The 18,975-nt window shown below is 36.8% G+C and overlaps 5 non-coding genes and 16 pseudogenes across 5 annotated transcripts; all 21 read right to left on the bottom strand.

The window, feature by feature from the left end:
• Window positions 1-330: 330 nt before the first annotated feature.
• LOC145646886 (5S ribosomal RNA) lies at window positions 331-449 on the bottom strand (annotated as a pseudogene).
• A 792-nt stretch (window positions 450-1,241) lies between these two features.
• Window positions 1,242-1,360, bottom strand: LOC145649588 (5S ribosomal RNA; annotated as a pseudogene).
• Window positions 1,361-2,026: 666 nt separating this feature from the next.
• Window positions 2,027-2,145, bottom strand: LOC145650799 (5S ribosomal RNA; annotated as a pseudogene).
• Window positions 2,146-2,936: 791 nt separating this feature from the next.
• Window positions 2,937-3,055, bottom strand: LOC145646885 (5S ribosomal RNA; annotated as a pseudogene).
• Window positions 3,056-3,846: 791 nt separating this feature from the next.
• Window positions 3,847-3,965, bottom strand: LOC145647151 (5S ribosomal RNA; annotated as a pseudogene).
• A 1,121-nt stretch (window positions 3,966-5,086) lies between these two features.
• On the bottom strand, window positions 5,087-5,205 carry LOC145650619 (5S ribosomal RNA; annotated as a pseudogene).
• A 790-nt stretch (window positions 5,206-5,995) lies between these two features.
• On the bottom strand, window positions 5,996-6,114 carry LOC145649456 (5S ribosomal RNA; annotated as a pseudogene).
• A 663-nt stretch (window positions 6,115-6,777) lies between these two features.
• On the bottom strand, window positions 6,778-6,896 carry LOC145646884 (5S ribosomal RNA; annotated as a pseudogene).
• Window positions 6,897-7,342: 446 nt separating this feature from the next.
• On the bottom strand, window positions 7,343-7,461 carry LOC145649838 (5S ribosomal RNA). Its single transcript, XR_014116630.1, has one exon. It is a non-coding gene; the product is annotated as a 5S ribosomal RNA (ribosomal RNA).
• A 573-nt stretch (window positions 7,462-8,034) lies between these two features.
• On the bottom strand, window positions 8,035-8,153 carry LOC145650104 (5S ribosomal RNA; annotated as a pseudogene).
• Window positions 8,154-8,505: 352 nt separating this feature from the next.
• Window positions 8,506-8,624, bottom strand: LOC145649455 (5S ribosomal RNA; annotated as a pseudogene).
• A 1,340-nt stretch (window positions 8,625-9,964) lies between these two features.
• On the bottom strand, window positions 9,965-10,083 carry LOC145649827 (5S ribosomal RNA). Its single transcript, XR_014116629.1, has one exon. It is a non-coding gene; the product is annotated as a 5S ribosomal RNA (ribosomal RNA).
• Window positions 10,084-10,873: 790 nt separating this feature from the next.
• LOC145650906 (5S ribosomal RNA) lies at window positions 10,874-10,992 on the bottom strand (annotated as a pseudogene).
• A 791-nt stretch (window positions 10,993-11,783) lies between these two features.
• On the bottom strand, window positions 11,784-11,902 carry LOC145648109 (5S ribosomal RNA; annotated as a pseudogene).
• Window positions 11,903-12,691: 789 nt separating this feature from the next.
• On the bottom strand, window positions 12,692-12,810 carry LOC145643980 (5S ribosomal RNA). Its single transcript, XR_014116100.1, has one exon. It is a non-coding gene; the product is annotated as a 5S ribosomal RNA (ribosomal RNA).
• A 790-nt stretch (window positions 12,811-13,600) lies between these two features.
• On the bottom strand, window positions 13,601-13,719 carry LOC145648315 (5S ribosomal RNA; annotated as a pseudogene).
• A 790-nt stretch (window positions 13,720-14,509) lies between these two features.
• LOC145648977 (5S ribosomal RNA) lies at window positions 14,510-14,628 on the bottom strand (annotated as a pseudogene).
• Window positions 14,629-15,417: 789 nt separating this feature from the next.
• LOC145648314 (5S ribosomal RNA) lies at window positions 15,418-15,536 on the bottom strand (annotated as a pseudogene).
• Window positions 15,537-16,326: 790 nt separating this feature from the next.
• On the bottom strand, window positions 16,327-16,445 carry LOC145646358 (5S ribosomal RNA). Its single transcript, XR_014116174.1, has one exon. It is a non-coding gene; the product is annotated as a 5S ribosomal RNA (ribosomal RNA).
• Window positions 16,446-17,234: 789 nt separating this feature from the next.
• On the bottom strand, window positions 17,235-17,353 carry LOC145646347 (5S ribosomal RNA). Its single transcript, XR_014116173.1, has one exon. It is a non-coding gene; the product is annotated as a 5S ribosomal RNA (ribosomal RNA).
• Window positions 17,354-18,142: 789 nt separating this feature from the next.
• LOC145647178 (5S ribosomal RNA) lies at window positions 18,143-18,261 on the bottom strand (annotated as a pseudogene).
• Window positions 18,262-18,975: the final 714 nt, after the last annotated feature.

Below are 18,975 nucleotides of genomic sequence, written 5' to 3'. Positions count from 1 at the left end.
TTACAGCATCTGCTATTCCCAGGTGCTAACAGATAGTTTTTTTAATTAATCACTGCACTTCACATCCTAGCATGTCATCTTGAAAGTAAATTAAAGGGATGCAAGAGAAGCTTACAGCATCTCGTAGTCCAAGGTGCTAACAGATAGATTTTTGAGGAATCACTGCACTTCACATTCAGGCATGTGAGTTGGAGAGTAAATGAAAGTGATGCAAAAAAAACTTACAGCATCTGCTATTCCCAGGTGCTAACAGATAGTTTTTTTTTAATAATCACTGCACTTCACATTTGAGCATGTCAGCTTGAAAGTAAATTAAAGTGATGCAAGAAAAGCTTACAGCACCTGGTATTCCTAGGTAGGGTCCCACCTCAGTACTATTCAGGCCCAAACTTGCTTAGCTTCCAAGGTCAGATGAGATTGGGCGTTCTCAAGCTGGTGTGGCCGTAAGCCTTAAACACTTACTCAAATTGCCTAATCATAGCAAATATGATCAAAGACCAATCTGACAATTTTTTTTATTAATCCCTGCACTTGACAATCTAGAATGTTATCTTGAATGTAAATTAAATGATGCAATAAAAGCTTACAACATCTGGTATACGGAGGCACTAACAGACAGTTTTTTGATGAATCACTGCACTTCACATTCAGGCATGTGAGTTGGAGAGTAAATGAAAGTGATGCAAAAAAAACGTACAGCATCTGCTATTCCCAGGTGCTAACAGATAGTTTGAGTTAATTATTCACTGCACTTCAAATTTGAACATGATAGCTTGAACATAAATTAAAGGGATGCAATACAATCTTACAGCACCTGCTATTCCCTGGTACTAAAATATTTCTATTTAATCTGTACACTTCACATACAAGCTTGTCAGTTGCAGATTAAAGTAAAGTGATGCAACAAAAACTTACAGCATCTGCTATTCCCAGGTGCTAACAGATAGTTTTTTTAATTAATCACTGCATTTCACATCTTAGCATGTCATCTTGACAGTAAATTAAAGTGATGCAAGAGAAGCTTACAGCATCTCGTAGTCCAAGGTGCTAACAGATAGATTTTTGAGGAATCACTGCACTTCACATTCAGGCATGTGAGTTGGAGAGTAAATGAAAGTGATGCAAAAAAAACTTACAGCATCTGCTATTCCCAGGTGCTAACAGATAGTTTTTTTTTAATAATCACTGCACTTCACATTTGAGCATGTCAGCTTGAAAGTAAATTAAAGTGATGCAAGAAAAGCTTACAGCACCTGGTATTCCTAGGTAGGGTCCCACCTCAGTACTATTCAGGCCCAAACTTGCTTAGCTTCCAAGGTCAGATGGCATTGGGCGTTCTCAAGCTGGTGTGGCCGTAAGCCTTAAACACTTACTCAAATTGCCTAATCATAGCAAATATGATCAAAGACCAATCTGACAATTTTTTTTATTAATCCCTGCACTTGACATTCTAGAATGTTATCTTGAATGTAATTAAATGATGCAATAAAAGCTTACAATACGGAGCTGGTATACGGAGGCACTAATTATTCACTGCACTTCAAATTTGAACATGATAGCTTGAAAATAAATTAAAGGGATGCAAACAATCTTACAGCACCTGCTATTCCCTGGTACTAAAATATTTCTATTTAATCTGTACACTTCACATTCAGGCATGTGAGTTGGAGAGTAAATGAAAGTGATGCAAAAAAAACTTACAGCGTCGGCTATTCCCAGGTGCTAACAGATAGTTTTTTTTATTAATCACTGCACTTCACATTTGAGCATGTCATCTTGACAGTAAATTAAAATGATGCAAGAGAAGCTTACAGCATCTCGTAGTCCAAGGTGCTAACAGACAGTTTTTTGATGATTTACTGCACTTCACATTCAGGCATGTGAGTTGGAGAGTAAATGAAAGTGATGCAAAAAAAACTTACAGCATCTGCTATTCCCAGGTGCTAACAGGTAGTTTTTTTTATTAATCATTGCACTTCACATTTGAGCATGTCAGCTTGAAAGTAAATTAAAGTGATGCAAGAAAAGCTTACAGCACCTGGTATACATAGGTAGGGTCCCACCTCAGTACTATCCAGGCCCAAAGTTGCTTAGCTTCCAAGGTCAGATGAGATTGGGCATTCTCAAGCTGGTATGGCCGTAAGCCTTAATCACTTACTCAAATTGCCTAATCATAGCAAATATGATCAAAGACCAATCTGACAATTTTTTTTATTAATCCCTGCAATTGACATTCTAGAATGTTATCTTGAATGTAAATTAAATGATGCAATAAAAGCTTACAACATCTGGTATACGGAGGCACTAACAGACAGTTTTTTGATGAATCACTGCACTTCACATTCAGGCATGTGAGTTGGAGAGTAAATGAAAGTGATGCAAAAAAAACTTACATCATCTGCTATTCCCAGGTGCTAACAGATAGTTTGAGTTAATTATTCACTGCACTTCAAATTTGAACATGATAGCTTGAAAATAAATTAAAGGGATGCAAACAATCTTACAGCACCTGCTATTCCCTGGTACTAAAATATTTCTATTTAATCTGTACACTTCACATACAAGCTTGTCAGTTGCAGATTAAAGTAAAGTGATGCAACAAAAACTTACAGCATCTGCTATTCCCAGGTGCTAACAGATAGTTTTTTTAATTAATCACTGCACTTCACATCCTAGCATGTCATCTTGAAAGTAAATTAAAGGGATGCAAGAGAAGCTTACAGCATCTCGTAGTCCAAGGTGCTAACAGATAGATTTTTGAGGAATCACTGCACTTCACATTCAGGCATGTGAGTTGGAGAGTAAATGAAAGTGATGCAAAAAAAACTTACAGCATCTGCTATTCCCAGGTGCTAACAGATAGTTTTTTTTTAATAATCACTGCACTTCACATTTGAGCATGTCAGCTTGAAAGTAAATTAAAGTGATGCAAGAAAAGCTTACAGCACCTGGTATTCCTAGGTAGGGTCCCACCTCAGTACTATTCAGGCCCAAACTTGCTTAGCTTCCAAGGTCAGATGAGATTGGGCGTTCTCAAGCTGGTGTGGCCGTAAGCCTTAAACACTTACTCAAATTGCCTAATCATAGCAAATATGATCAAAGACCAATCTGACAATTTTTTTTATTAATCCCTGCACTTGACAATCTAGAATGTTATCTTGAATGTAAATTAAATGATGCAATAAAAGCTTACAACATCTGGTATACGGAGGCACTAACAGACAGTTTTTTGATGAATCACTGCACTTCACATTCAGGCATGTGAGTTGGAGAGTAAATGAAAGTGATGCAAAAAAAACGTACAGCATCTGCTATTCCCAGGTGCTAACAGATAGTTTGAGTTAATTATTCACTGCACTTCAAATTTGAACATGATAGCTTGAACATAAATTAAAGGGATGCAATACAATCTTACAGCACCTGCTATTCCCTGGTACTAAAATATTTCTATTTAATCTGTACACTTCACATACAAGCTTGTCAGTTGCAGATTAAAGTAAAGTGATGCAACAAAAACTTACAGCATCTGCTATTCCCAGGTGCTAACAGATAGTTTTTTTAATTAATCACTGCATTTCACATCTTAGCATGTCATCTTGACAGTAAATTAAAGTGATGCAAGAGAAGCTTACAGCATCTCGTAGTCCAAGGTGCTAACAGACAGTATTTTGATGATTTACTGCACTTCACATTCAGGCATGTGAGTTGGAGAGTAAATGAAAGTGATGCAAAAAAAACTTACAGCATCTGCTATTCCCAGGTGCTAACAGATAGTTTTTTTTATTAATCATTGCACTTCACATTTGAGCATGTCAGCTTGAAAGTAAATTAAAGTGATGCAAGAAAAGCTTACAGCACCTGGTATTCCTAGGTAGGGTCCCACCTCAGTACTATCCAGGCCCAAACTTGCTTAGCTTCCAAGGTCAGATGAGATTGGGCGTTCTCAAGATGGTGTGGCCGTAAGCCTTATACGCTTACGCAAATTGCCTAATCATAGCAAATATGATCAAAGACCAATCTGACAATTTTTTTTTATTAATCCCTGCACTTGACATTCTAGAATGTTATCTTGAATGTAAATTAAATGATGCAATAAAAGCTTACAACATCTGGTATACGGAGGCACTAACAGACAGTTTTTTGATGAATCACTGCACTTCACATTCAGGCATGTGAGTTGGAGAGTAAATGAAAGTGATGCAAAAAAAACTTACAGCATCTGCTATTCCCAGGTGCTAACAGATAGTTTTTTTTATTAATCATTGCATTTCACATCCTAGCATGTCATCTTGACAGTAAATTAAATTGATGCGAGAGAAGCTTACAGCATCTGCTATTCCCAGGTGCTAACAGATAGTTTAAGTTAATTATTCACTGCACTTCAAATTTGAACATGATAGCTTGAACATAAATTAAAGGGATGCAATACAATCTTACAGCACCTGCTATTCCCTGGTACTAAAATGTTTCTATTTAATCTGTACACTTCACATATAAGCTTGTCAGTTGCAGATTAAAGTAAAGTGATGCAACAAAAACTTACAGCATCTGCTATTCCCAGGTGCTAACAGATAGTTTGAGTTAATTATTCACTGCACTTCAAATTTGAACATGATAGCTTGAAAATAAATTAAAGGGATGCAATACAATCTTACAGCACCTGCTATTCCCTGGTACTAAAATATTTCTATTTAATCTGTACACTTCACATACAAGCTTGTCAGTTGCAGATTAAATTAAAGTGATGCAACAAAAACTTACAGCATCTGCTATTCCCAGGTGCTAACAGATAGTTTTTTTAATTAATCACTGCACTTCACATCCTAGCATGTCATCTTGACAGTAAATTAAAGTGATGCCAGAGAAGCTTACAGCATCTCGTAGTCCATGGTGCTAACAGATATTTTTTTGATGAATAACTGCACTTCACATTCAGGCATGTGAGTTGGAGAGTAAATGAAAGTGATGCAAAAAAAACTTACAGCATCTGCTATTCCCAGGTGCTAGCAGATAGTTTTTTTTATTAATCACTGCACTTCACATTTGAGCATGTCAGCTTGAAAGTAAATTAAAGTGATGCAATAAAAGCTTACAGCACCTGGTATTCCTAGGTAGGGTCCCACCTCAGTACTATCCAGACCCAAACTTGCTTAGCTTCCAAGGTCAGATGAGATTGGGCGTGCTCAAGCTGGTGCGGCCGTAAGATTTAAACACTTACTCAAATTTCCTAATCATAGCAAATATGATCAAAGACCAATCTGACAATTTTTTTTATTAATCCCTGCACTTGACATTCTAGAATGGTATCTTGAATGTAAATTAAATGATGCAATAAAAGCTTACAACATCTGGTATACGGAGGCACTAACAGACAGTTTTTTGATGAATCACTGCACTTCACATTCAGGCATGTGAGTTGGAGAGTAAATGAAAGTGATGCAAAAAAAAGGTACAGCATCTGCTATTCCCAGGTGCTAACAGATAGTTTGAGTTAATTATTCACTGCACTTCAAATTTGAACATGATAGCTTGAACATAAATTAAAGGGATGCAATACAATCTTACAGCACCTGCTATTCCCTGGTACTAAAATATTTCTATTTAATCTGTACACTTCACATACAAGCTTGTCAGTTGCAGATTAAAGTAAAGTGATGCAACAAAAACTTACAGCATCTGCTATTCCCAGGTGCTAACAGATAGTTTTTTTAATTAATCACTGCATTTCACATCCTAGCATGTCATCTTGACAGTAAATTAAAGTGATGCAAGAGAAGCTTACAGCATCTCGTAGTCCAAGGTGCTAACAGATAGTTTTTGATGAATCACTGCACTTCACATTCAGGCATGTGAGTTGGAGAGTAAATGAAAGTGATGCAAAAAAAACTTACAGCATCTGCTATTCCCAGGTGCTAACAGATAGTTTTTTTTATTAATCATTGCACTTCACATTTGAGCATGTCAGCTTGAAAGTAAATTAAAGTGATGCAAGAAAAGCTTACAGCACCTGGTATACATAGGTAGGGTCCCACCTCAGTACTATCCAGGCCCAAACTTGCTTAGCTTCCAAGGTCAGATGAGATTGGGCATTCTCAAGCTGGTATGGCCGTAAGCCTTAAACACTTACGCAAATTGCCTAATCATAGCAAATATGATCAAAGACCAATCTGACAATTTTTTTTATTAATCCCTGCAATTGACATTCTAGAATGTTATCTTGAATGTAAATTAATTGATGCAATAAAAGCTTACAACATCTGGTATACGGAGGCACTAATTATTCACTGCACTTCAAATTTGAACATGATAGCTTGAACATAAATTAAAGGGATGCAAACAATCTTACAGCACCTGCTATTCCCTGGTACTAAAATATTTCTATTTAATCTGTACACTTCACATACAAGCTTGTCAGTTGCAGATTAAAGTAAAGTGATGCAACAAAAACTTACAGCATCTGCTATTCCCAGGTGCTAACAGATAGTTTTTTTAATTAATCACTGCACTTCACATCCTAGCATGTCATCTTGAAAGTAAATTAAAGTGATGCAAGAGAAGCTTACAGCATCTCGTAGTCCAAGGAGCTAACAGATAGATTTTTGAGGAATCACTGCACTTCACATTCAGGCATGTGAGTTGGAGAGTAAATGAAAGTGATGCAAAAAAAACTTACAGCATCTGCTATTCCCAGGTGCTAACAGATAGTTTTTTTTATTAATCACTGCACTTCACATTTGAGCATGTCAGCTTGAAAGTAAATTAAAGTGATGCAAGAAAAGCTTACAGCACCTGGTATTCCTAGGTAGGGTCCCACCTCAGTACTATTCAGGCCCAAACTTGCTTAGCTTCCAAGGTCAGATGAGATTGGGCGTTCTCAAGCTGGTGTGGCCGTAAGCCTTAAACACTTACTCAAATTGCCTAATCATAGCAAATATGATCAAAGACCAATCTGACAATTTTTTTTATTAATCCCTGCACTTGACATTCTAGAATGTTATCTTGAATGTAATTAAATGATGCAATAAAAGCTTACAATACGGAGCTGGTATACTGAGGCACTAATTATTCACTGCACTTCAAATTTGAACATGATAGCTTGAACATAAATTAAAGGGATGCAATACAATCTTACAGCACCTGCTTTTCCCTGGTACTAAAATATTTCTATTTAATCTGTACACTTCACATACAAGCTTGTCAGTTGCAGATTAAAGTAAAGTGATGCAACAAAAACTTACAGCATCTGCTATTCCCAGGTGAAAACAGATAGTTTTTTTTATTAATCACTGCACTTCACATTTGAGCATGTCAGCTTGAAAGTAAATTAAAGTGATGAAAGAAAAGCTTACAGCACCTGGTATTCCTAGGTAGGGTCCCACCTCAGTACTATCCAGGCCCAAACTTGCTTAGCTTCCAAGGTCAGATGAGATTGGGCGTTCTCAAGCTGGTGTGGCCGTAAGCTTTATACGCTTACTCAAATTGCCTAATCATAGCAAATATGATCAAAGACCAATCTGAAAATTTTTTTTATTAATCCCTGCACTTGACATTCTAGAATGTTATTTTGAATGTAAATTAAATGATGCAATAAAAGCTTACAACATCTGGTATACGGAGGCACTAACAGACAGTTTTTTGATGAATCACTGCACTTCACATTCAGGCATGTGAGTTGGAGAGTAAATGAAAGTGATGCAAAAAAAACTTACAGCATCTGCTATTCCCAGGTGCTAACAGATAGTTTTTTTAATTAATCACTGCACTTCACATCCTAGCATGTCATCTTGACAGTAAATTAAAGTGATGCAAGAGAAGCTTACAGCATCTCGTAGTCCATGGTGCTAACAGATATTTTTTTGATGAATAACTGCACTTCACATTCAGGCATGTGAGTTGGAGAGTAAATGAAAGTGATGCAAAAAAAACTTACAGCATCTGCTATTCCCAGGTGCTAGCAGATAGTTTTTTTTATTAATCACTGCACTTCACATTTGAGCATGTCAGCTTGAAAGTAAATTAAAGTGATGCAATAAAAGCTTACAGCACCTGGTATTCCTAGGTAGGGTCCCACCTCAGTACTATCCAGACCCAAACTTGCTTAGCTTCCAAGGTCAGATGAGATTGGGTGTGCTCAAGCTGGTGCGGCCGTAAGATTTAAACACTTACTCAAATTTCCTAATCATAGCAAATATGATCAAAGACCAATCTGACAATTTTTTTTATTAATCCCTGCACTTGACATTCTAGAATGGTATCTTGAATGTAAATTAAATGATGCAATAAAAGCTTACAACATCTGGTATACGGAGGCACTAACAGACAGTTTTTTGATGAATCACTGCACTTCACATTCAGGCATGTGAGTTGGAGAGTAAATGAAAGTGATGCAAAAAAAACTTACAGCATCTGCTATTCCCAGGTGCTAACAGATAGTTTTTTTTATTAATCATTGCACTTCACATTTGAGCATGTCAGCTTGAAAGTAAATTAAAGTGATGCAAGAAAAGCTTACAGCACCTGGTATACATAGGTAGGGTCCCACCTCAGTACTATCCAGGCCCAAACTTGCTTAGCTTCCAAGGTCAGATGAGATTGGGCATTCTCAAGCTGGTATGGCCGTAAGCCTTAAACACTTACGCAAATTGCCTAATCATAGCAAATATGATCAAAGACCAATCTGACAATTTTTTTTATTAATCCCTGCAATTGACATTCTAGAATGTTATCTTGAATGTAAATTAATTGATGCAATAAAAGCTTACAACATCTGGTATACGGAGGCACTAACAGACAGTTTTTTGATGAATCACTGCACTTCACATTCAGGCATGTGAGTTGGAGAGTAAATGAAAGTGATGCAAAAAAAACTTACAGCATCTGCTATTCCCAGGTGCTAACAGATAGTTTTTTTTATTAATCATTGCATTTCACATCCTAGCATGTCATCTTGACAGTAAATTAAATTGATGCGAGAGAAGCTTACAGCATCTGCTATTCCCAGGTGCTAACAGATAGTTTAAGTTAATTATTCACTGCACTTCAAATTTGAACATGATAGCTTGAACATAAATTAAAGGGATGCAATACAATCTTACAGCACCTGCTATTCCCTGGTACTAAAATATTTCTATTTAATCTGTACACTTCACATACAAGCTTGTCAGTTGCAGATTAAAGTAAAGTGATGCAACAAAAACTTACAGCATCTGCTATTCCCAGGTGCTAACAGATAGTTTTTTTAATTAATCACTGCATTTCACATCCTAGCATGTCATCTTGACAGTAAATTAAAGTGATTCAAGAGAAGCTTACAGCATCTCGTAGTCCAAGGTGCTAACAGATAGTTTTTGATGAATCACTGCACTTCACATTCAGGCATGTGAGTTGGAGAGTAAATGAAAGTGATGCAAAAAAAACTTACAGCATCGGCTATTCCCAGGTGCTAACAGATAGTTTGAGTTAATTATTCACTGCACTTCACATTTGAACATGATAGCTTGAACATAAATTAAAGGGATGCAATACAATCATACAGCACCTGCTATTCCCTGGTACTAAAATATTTCTATTTAATCTGTACACTTCACATACAAGCTTGTCAGTTGCAGATTAAAGTAAAGTGATGCAACAAAAACTTACAGCATCTGCTATTCCCAGGTGCTAACAGATAGTTTTTTTAATTAATCACTGCATTTCACATCCTAGCATGTCATCTTGACAGAAAATTAAAGTGATTCAAGAGAACCTTACAGCATCTCGTAGTCCAAGGTGCTAACAGATAGTTTTTTGATGAATCACTGCACTTCACATTCAGGCATGTGAGTTGGAGAGTAAATGAAAGTGATGCAAAAAAAACTTACAGCATCTGCTATTCCCAGGTGCTAACAGATAGTTTTTTTTATTAATCACTGCACTTCACATTTGAGCATGTCAGCTTGAAAGTAAATTAAAGTGATGCAAGAAAAGCTTACAGCACCTGGTATTCCTAGGTAGGGTCCCACCTCAGTACTATCCAGGCCCAAACTTGCTTAGCTTCCAAGGTCAGATGAGATTGGGCGTTCTCAAGCTGGTGTGGCCGTAAGCCTTAAACACTTACTCAAATTGCCTAATCATAGCAAATATGATCAAAGACCAATCTGACAATTTTTTTTATTAATCCCTGCACTTGACATTCTAGAATGTTATCTTGAATGTAAATTAAATGATGCAATAAAAGCTTACAACATCTGGTATACGGAGGCACTAACAGACAGTTTTTTGATGAATCACTGCACTTCACATTCAGGCATGTGAGTTGGAGAGTAAATGAAAGTGATGCAAAAAAAACGTACAGCATCTGCTATTCCCAGGTGCTAACAGATAGTTTGAGTTAATTATTCACTGCACTTCAAATTTGAACATGATAGCTTGAACATAAATTAAAGGGATGCAATACAATCTTACAGCACCTGCTATTCCCTGGTACTAAAATATTTCTATTTAATCTGTACACTTCACATACAAGCTTGTCAGTTGCAGATTAAAGTAAAGTGATGCAACAAAAACTTACAGCATCTGCTATTCCCAGGTGCTAACAGATAGTTTTTTTAATTAATCACTGCATTTCACATCCTAGCATGTCATCTTGACAGTAAATTAAAGTGATTCAAGAGAAGCTTACAGCATCTCGTAGTCCAAGGTGCTAACAGATAGTTTTTGATGAATCACTGCACTTCACATTCAGGCATGTGAGTTGGAGAGTAAATGAAAGTGATGCAAAAAAAACTTACAGCATCTGCTATTCCCAGGTGCTAACAGATAGTTTTTTTTATTAATCACTGCACTTCACATTTGAGCATGTCAGCTTGAAAGTAAATTAAAGTGATGCAATAAAAGCTTACAGCACCTGGTATTCCTAGGTAGGGTCCCACGTCAGTACTATCCAGGCCCAAACTTGCTTAGCTTCCAAGGTCAGATGATATTGGGCATTCTCAAGCTGGTGTGGCCGTAAGCTTTAAACACTTACTCAAATTTCCTAATCATAGCAAATATGATCAAAGACCAATCTGACAATTTTTTTTATTAATCCCTGCACTTGACATTCTAGAATGGTATCTTGAATGTAAATTAAATGAGGCAATAAAAGCTTACAACATCTGGTATACGGAGGCACTAACAGACAGTTTTTTGATGAATCACTGCACTTCACATTCAGGCATGTGAGTTGGAGAGTAAATGAAAGTGATGCAAAAAAAAACGTACAGCATCTGCTATTCCCAGGTGCTAACAGATAGTTTAAGTTAATTATTCACTGCACTTCAAATTTGAACATGATAGCTTGAACATAAATTAAAGGGATGCAATACAATCTTACAGCACCTGCTATTCCCTGGTACTAAAATATTTCTATTTAATCTGTACACTTCACATACAAGCTTGTCAGTTGCAGATTAAAGTAAAGTGATGCAACAAAAACTTACAGCATCTGCTATTCCCAGGTGCTAACAGATAGTTTTTTTAATTAATCACTGCATTTCACATCCTAGCATGTCATCTTTACAGTAAATTAAAGTGATTCAAGAGAAGCTTACAGCATCTCGTAGTCCAAGGTGCTAACAGATAGTTTTTGATGAATCACTGCACTTCACATTCAGGCATGTGATTTGGAGAGTAAATGAAAGTGATGCCAAAAAAACTTACAGCATCTGCTATTCCCAGGTGCTAACAGATAGTTTTTTTTATTAATCACTGCACTTCACATTTGAGCATGTCAGCTTGAAAGTAAATTAAAGTGATGCAAGAAAAGCTTACAGCACCTGGTATTCCTAGGTAGGGTCCCACCTCAGTACTATCCAGACCCAAACTTGCTTAGCTTCCAAGGTCAGATGAGATTGGGCGTTCTCAAGCTGGTGTGGCCGTAAGCCTTAAACACTTACTCAAATTGCCTAATCATAGCAAATATGATCAAAGACCAATCTGACAATTTTTTTTATTAATCCCTGCACTTGACATTCTAGAATGTTATCTTGAATGTAAATTAAATGATGCAATAAAAGCTTACAACATCTGGTATACGGAGGCACTAACAGACAGTTTTTTGATGAATCACTGCACTTCACATTCAGGCATGTGAGTTGGAGAGTAAATGAAAGTGATGCAAAAAAAAGTACAGCATCTGCTATTCCCAGGTGCTAACAGATAGTTTGAGTTAATTATTCACTGCACTTCAAATTTGAACATGATAGCTTGAGCATAAATTAAAGGGATGCAATACAATCTTACAGCACCTGCTATTCCCTGGTACTAAAATATTTCTATTTAATCTGTACACTTCACATACAAGCTTGTCAGTTGCAGATTAAAGTAAAGTGATGCAACAAAAACTTACAGCATCTGCTATTCCCAGGTGCTAACAGATAGTTTTTTTAATTAATCACTGCATTTCACATCCTAGCATGTCATCTTGACAGTAAATTAAAGTGATTCAAGAGAAGCTTACAGCATCTCGTAGTCCAAGGTGCTAACAGATAGTTTTTGATGAATCACTGCACTTCACATTCAGGCATGTGAGTTGGAGAGTAAATGAAAGTGATGCAAAAAAAACTTACAGCATCGGCTATTCCCAGGTGCTAACAGATAGTTTTTTTTATTAATCACTGCACTTCACATTTGAGCATGTCAGCTTGAAAGTAAATTAAAGTGATGCAATAAAAGCTTACAGCACCTGGTATTCCTAGGTAGGGTCCCACCTCAGTACTATCCAGGCCCAAACTTGCTTAGCTTCCAAGGTCAGATGCGATTGGGCGTTCTCAAGTTGGTGTGGCCGTAAGCCTTAAACACTTACTCAAATTTCCTAATCATAGCAAATATGATCAAAGACCAATCTGACAATTTTTTTTATTAATCCCTGCACTTGACATTCTAGAATGTTATCTTGAATGTAAATTAAATGATACAATAAAAGCTTACAACATCTGGTATACGGAGGCACTAACAGACAGTTTTTTGATGAATCACTGCACTTCACATTCAGGCATGTGAGTTGGAGAGTGAATGAAAGTGATGCAAAAAAAACGTACAGCATCTGCTATTCCCAGGTGCTAACAGATAGTTTGAGTTAATTATTCACTGCACTTCAAATTTGAACATGATAGCTTGAACATAAATTAAAGGGATGCAATACAATCTTACAGCACCTGCTATTCCCTGGTACTAAAATATTTCTATTTAATCTGTACACTTCACATACAAGCTTGTCAGTTGCAGATTAAAGTAAAGTGATGCAACAAAAACTTACAGCATCTGCTATTCCCAGGTGCTAACAGATAGTTTTTTTAATTAATCACTGCATTTCACATCCTAGCATGTCATCTTGACAGTAAATTAAAGTGATTCAAGAGAAGCTTACAGCATCTCGTAGTCCAAGGTGCTAACAGATAGTTTTTGATGAATCACTGCACTTCACATTCAGGCATGTGAGTTGGAGAGTAAATGAAAGTGATGCAAAAAAAACTTACAGCATCGGCTATTCCCAGGTGCTAACAGATAGTTTTTTTTATTAATCACTGCACTTCACATTTGAGCATGTCAGCTTGAAAGTAAATTAAAGTGATGCAAGAAAAGCTTACAGCACCTGGTATTCCTAGGTAGGGTCCCACCTCAGTACTATCCAGGCCCAAACTTGCTTAGCTTCCAAGGTCAGATGAGATTGAGCGTTCTCAAGCTGGTGTGGCCATAAGCCTTAAACACTTACTCAAATTTCCTAATCATAGCAAATATGATCAAAGACCAATCTGACAATTTTTTTTATTAATCCCTGCACTTGACATTCTAGAATGTTATCTTGAATGTAAATTAAATGATGCAATAAAAGCTTACAACATCTGGTATACGGAGGCACTAACAGACAGTTTTTTGATGAATCACTGCACTTCACATTCAGGCATGTGAGTTGGAGAGTAAATGAAAGTGATGCAAAAAAAACGTACAGCATCTGCTATTCCCAGGTGCTAACAGATAGTTTGAGTTAATTATTCACTGCACTTCAAATTTGAACATGATAGCTTGAACATAAATTAAAGGGATGCAATACAATCTTACAGCACCTGCTATTCCCTGGTACTAAAATATTTCTATTTAATCTGTACACTTCACATACAAGCTTGTCAGTTGCAGATTAAAGTAAAGTGATGCAACAAAAACTTACAGCATCTGCTATTCCCAGGTGCTAACAGATAGTTTTTTTAATTAATCACTGCATTTCACATCCTAGCATGTCATCTTGACAGTAAATTAAAGTGATTCAAGAGAAGCTTACAGCATCTCGTAGTCCAAGGTGCTAACAGATAGTTTTTGATGAATCACTGCACTTCACATTCAGGCATGTGAGTTGGAGAGTAAATGAAAGTGATGCAAAAAAAACTTACAGCATCTGCTATTCCCAGGTGCTAACAGACAGTTTTTTTTATTAATCACTGCACTTCACATTTGAGCATGTCAGCTTGAAAGTAAATTAAAGTGATGCAAGAAAAGCTTACAGCACCTGGTATTCCTAGGTAGAGTCCCACCTCAGTACTATCCAGGCCCAAACTTGCTTAGCTTCCAAGGTCAGATGAGAGTGGGCGTTCTCAAGCTGGTGTGGCCGTAAGCCTTAAACACTTACTCAAATTGCCTAATCATAGCAAATATGATCAAAGACCAATCTGACAATTTTTTTTATTAATCCCTGCACTTGACATTCTAGAATGTTATCTTGAATGTAAATTAAATGATGCAATAAAAGCTTACAACATCTGGTATACGGAGGCACTAACAGACAGTTTTTTGATGAATCACTGCACTTCACATTCAGGCATGTGAGTTGGAGAGTAAATGAAAGTGATGCAAAAAAAAGTACAGCATCTGCTATTCCCAGGTGCTAACAGATAGTTTGAGTTAATTATTCACTGCACTTCAAATTTGAACATGATAGCTTGAACATAAATTAAAGGGATGCAATACAATCTTACAGCACCTGCTATTCCCTGGTACTAAAATATTTCTATTTAATCTGTACACTTCACATACAAGCTTGTCAGTTGCAGATTAAAGTAAAGTGATGCAACAAAAACTTACAGCATCTGCTATTCCCAGGTGCTAACAGATAGTTTTTTTAATTAATCACTGCATTTCACATCCTAGCATGTCATCTTGACAGTAAATTAAAGTGATTCAAGAGAAGCTTACAGCATCTCGTAGTCCAAGGTGCTAACAGATAGTTTTTGATGAATCACTGCACTTCACATTCAGGCATGTGAGTTGGAGAGTAAATGAAAGTGATGCAAAAAAAACTTACAGCATCGGCTATTCCCAGGTGCTAACAGATAGTTTTTTTTATTAATCACTGCACTTCACATTTGAGCATGTCAGCTTGAAAGTAAATTAAAGTGATGCAAGAAAAGCTTACAGCACCTGGTATTCCTAGGTAGGGTCCCACCTCAGTACTATCCAGGCCCAAACTTGCTTAGCTTCCAAGGTCAGATGAGATTGAGCGTTCTCAAGCTGGTGTGGCCATAAGCCTTAAACACTTACTCAAATTTCCTAATCATAGCAAATATGATCAAAGACCAATCTGACAATTTTTTTTATTAATCCCTGCACTTGACATTCTAGAATGTTATCTTGAATGTAAATTAAATGATGCAATAAAAGCTTACAACATCTGGTATACGGAGGCACTAACAGACAGTTTTTTGATGAATCACTGCACTTCACATTCAGGCATGTGAGTTGGAGAGTAAATGAAAGTGATGCAAAAAAAACGTACAGCATCTGCTATTCCCAGGTGCTAACAGATAGTTTGAGTTAATTATTCACTGCACTTCAAATTTGAACATGATAGCTTGAACATAAATTAAAGGGATGCAATACAATCTTACAGCACCTGCTATTCCCTGGTACTAAAATATTTCTATTTAATCTGTACACTTCACATACAAGCTTGTCAGTTGCAGATTAAAGTAAAGTGATGCAACAAAAACTTACAGCATCTGCTATTCCCAGGTGCTAACAGATAGTTTTTTTAATTAATCACTGCATTTCACATCCTAGCATGTCATCTTGACAGTAAATTAAAGTGATTCAAGAGAAGCTTACAGCATCTCGTAGTCCAAGGTGCTAACAGATAGTTTTTGATGAATCACTGCACTTCACATTCAGGCATGTGAGTTGGAGAGTAAATGAAAGTGATGCAAAAAAAACTTACAGCATCTGCTATTCCCAGGTGCTAACAGACAGTTTTTTTTATTAATCACTGCACTTCACATTTGAGCATGTCAGCTTGAAAGTAAATTAAAGTGATGCAAGAAAAGCTTACAGCACCTGGTATTCCTAGGTAGAGTCCCACCTCAGTACTATCCAGGCCCAAACTTGCTTAGCTTCCAAGGTCAGATGAGATTGGGCGTTCTCAAGCTGGTGTGGCCGTAAGCCTTAAACACTTACTCAAATTGCCTAATCATAGCAAATATGATCAAAGACCAATCTGACAATTTTTTTTATTAATCCCTGCACTTGACATTCTAGAATGTTATCTTGAATGTAAATTAAATGATGCAATAAAAGCTTACAACATCTGGTATACGGAGGCACTAACAGACAGTTTTTTGATGAATCACTGCACTTCACATTCAGGCATGTGAGTTGGAGAGTAAATGAAAGTGATGCAAAAAAAAGTACAGCATCTGCTATTCCCAGGTGCTAACAGATAGTTTGAGTTAATTATTCACTGCACTTCAAATTTGAACATGATAGCTTGAACATAAATTAAAGGGATGCAATACAATCTTACAGCACCTGCTATTCCCTGGTACTAAAATATTTCTATTTAATCTGTACACTTCACATACAAGCTTGTCAGTTGCAGATTAAAGTAAAGTGATGCAACAAAAACTTACAGCATCTGCTATTCCCAGGTGCTAACAGATAGTTTTTTTAATTAATCACTGCATTTCACATCCTAGCATGTCATCTTGACAGTAAATTAAAGTGATTCAAGAGAAGCTTACAGCATCTCGTAGTCCAAGGTGCTAACAGATAGTTTTTGATGAATCACTGCACTTCACATTCAGGCATGTGAGTTGGAGAGTAAATGAAAGTGATGCAAAAAAAACTTACAGCATCTGCTATTCCCAGGTGCTAACAGACAGTTTTTTTTATTAATCACTGCACTTCACATTTGAGCATGTCAGCTTGAAAGTAAATTAAAGTGATGCAAGAAAAGCTTACAGCACCTGGTATTCCTAGGTAGAGTCCCACCTCAGTACTATCCAGGCCCAAACTTGCTTAGCTTCCAAGGTCAGATGAGATTGGGCGTTCTCAAGCTGGTGTGGCCGTAAGCCTTAAACACTTACTCAAATTGCCTAATCATAGCAAATATGATCAAAGACCAATCTGACAATTTTTTTTATTAATCCCTGCACTTGACATTCTAGAATGTTATCTTGAATGTAAATTAAATGATGCAATAAAAGCTTACAACATCTGGTATACGGAGGCACTAACAGACAGTTTTTTGATGAATCACTGCACTTCACATTCAGGCATGTGAGTTGGAGAGTAAATGAAAGTGATGCAAAAAAAAGTACAGCATCTGCTATTCCCAGGTGCTAACAGATAGTTTGAGTTAATTATTCACTGCACTTCAAATTTGAACATGATAGCTTGAACATAAATTAAAGGGATGCAATACAATCTTACAGCACCTGCTATTCCCTGGTACTAAAATATTTCTATTTAATCTGTACACTTCACATACAAGCTTGTCAGTTGCAGATTAAAGTAAAGTGATGCAACAAAAACTTACAGCATCTGCTATTCCCAGGTGCTAACAGATAGTTTTTTTAATTAATCACTGCATTTCACATCCTAGCATGTCATCTTGACAGTAAATTAAAGTGATTCAAGAGAAGCTTACAGCATCTCGTAGTCCAAGGTGCTAACAGATAGTTTTTGATGAATCACTGCACTTCACATTCAGGCATGTGAGTTGGAGAGTAAATGAAAGTGATGCAAAAAAAACTTACAGCATCTGCTATTCCCAGGTGCTAACAGACAGTTTTTTTTATTAATCACTGCACTTCACATTTGAGCATGTCAGCTTGAAAGTAAATTAAAGTGATGCAAGAAAAGCTTACAGCACCTGGTATTCCTAGGTAGAGTCCCACCTCAGTACTATCCAGGCCCAAACTTGCTTAGCTTCCAAGGTCAGATGAGATTGGGCATTCTCAAGCTGGTGTGGCCGTAAGCCTTAAACACTTACTCAAATTGCCTAATCATAGCAAATATGATCAAAGACCAATCTGACAATTTTTTTTATTAATCCCTGCACTTGACATTCTAGAATGTTATCTTGAATGTAAATTAAATGATGCAATAAAAGCTTACAACATCTGGTATACGGAGGCACTAACAGACAGTTTTTTGATGAATCACTGCACTTCACATTCAGGCATGTGAGTTGGAGAGTAAATGAAAGTGATGCAAAAAAAAGTACAGCATCTGCTATTCCCAGGTGCTAACAGATAGTTTGAGTTAATTATTCACTGCACTTCAAATTTGAACATGATAGCTTGAACATAAATTAAAGGGATGCAATACAATCTTACAGCACCTGCTATTCCCTGGTACTAAAATATTTCTATTTAATCTGTACACTTCACATACAAGCTTGTCAGTTGCAGATTAAAGTAAAGTGATGCAACAAAAACTTACAGCATCTGCTATTCCCAGGTGCTAACAGATAGTTTTTTTAATTAATCACTGCATTTCACATCCTAGCATGTCATCTTGACAGTAAATTAAAGTGATTCAAGAGAAGCTTACAGCATCTCGTAGTCCAAGGTGCTAACAGATAGTTTTTGATGAATCACTGCACTTCACATTCAGGCATGTGAGTTGGAGAGTAAATGAAAGTGATGCAAAAAAAACTTACAGCATCGGCTATTCCCAGGTGCTAACAGA

Source organism: Electrophorus electricus, chromosome 13, assembly GCF_041902795.1.
Source record: "Electrophorus electricus isolate QZ-2024a chromosome 13, ASM4190279v1, whole genome shotgun sequence".
Lineage (NCBI taxonomy): Eukaryota > Metazoa > Chordata > Actinopteri > Gymnotiformes > Gymnotidae > Electrophorus > Electrophorus electricus.
This window is presented reverse-complemented; position numbering and strand designations above follow the sequence as displayed.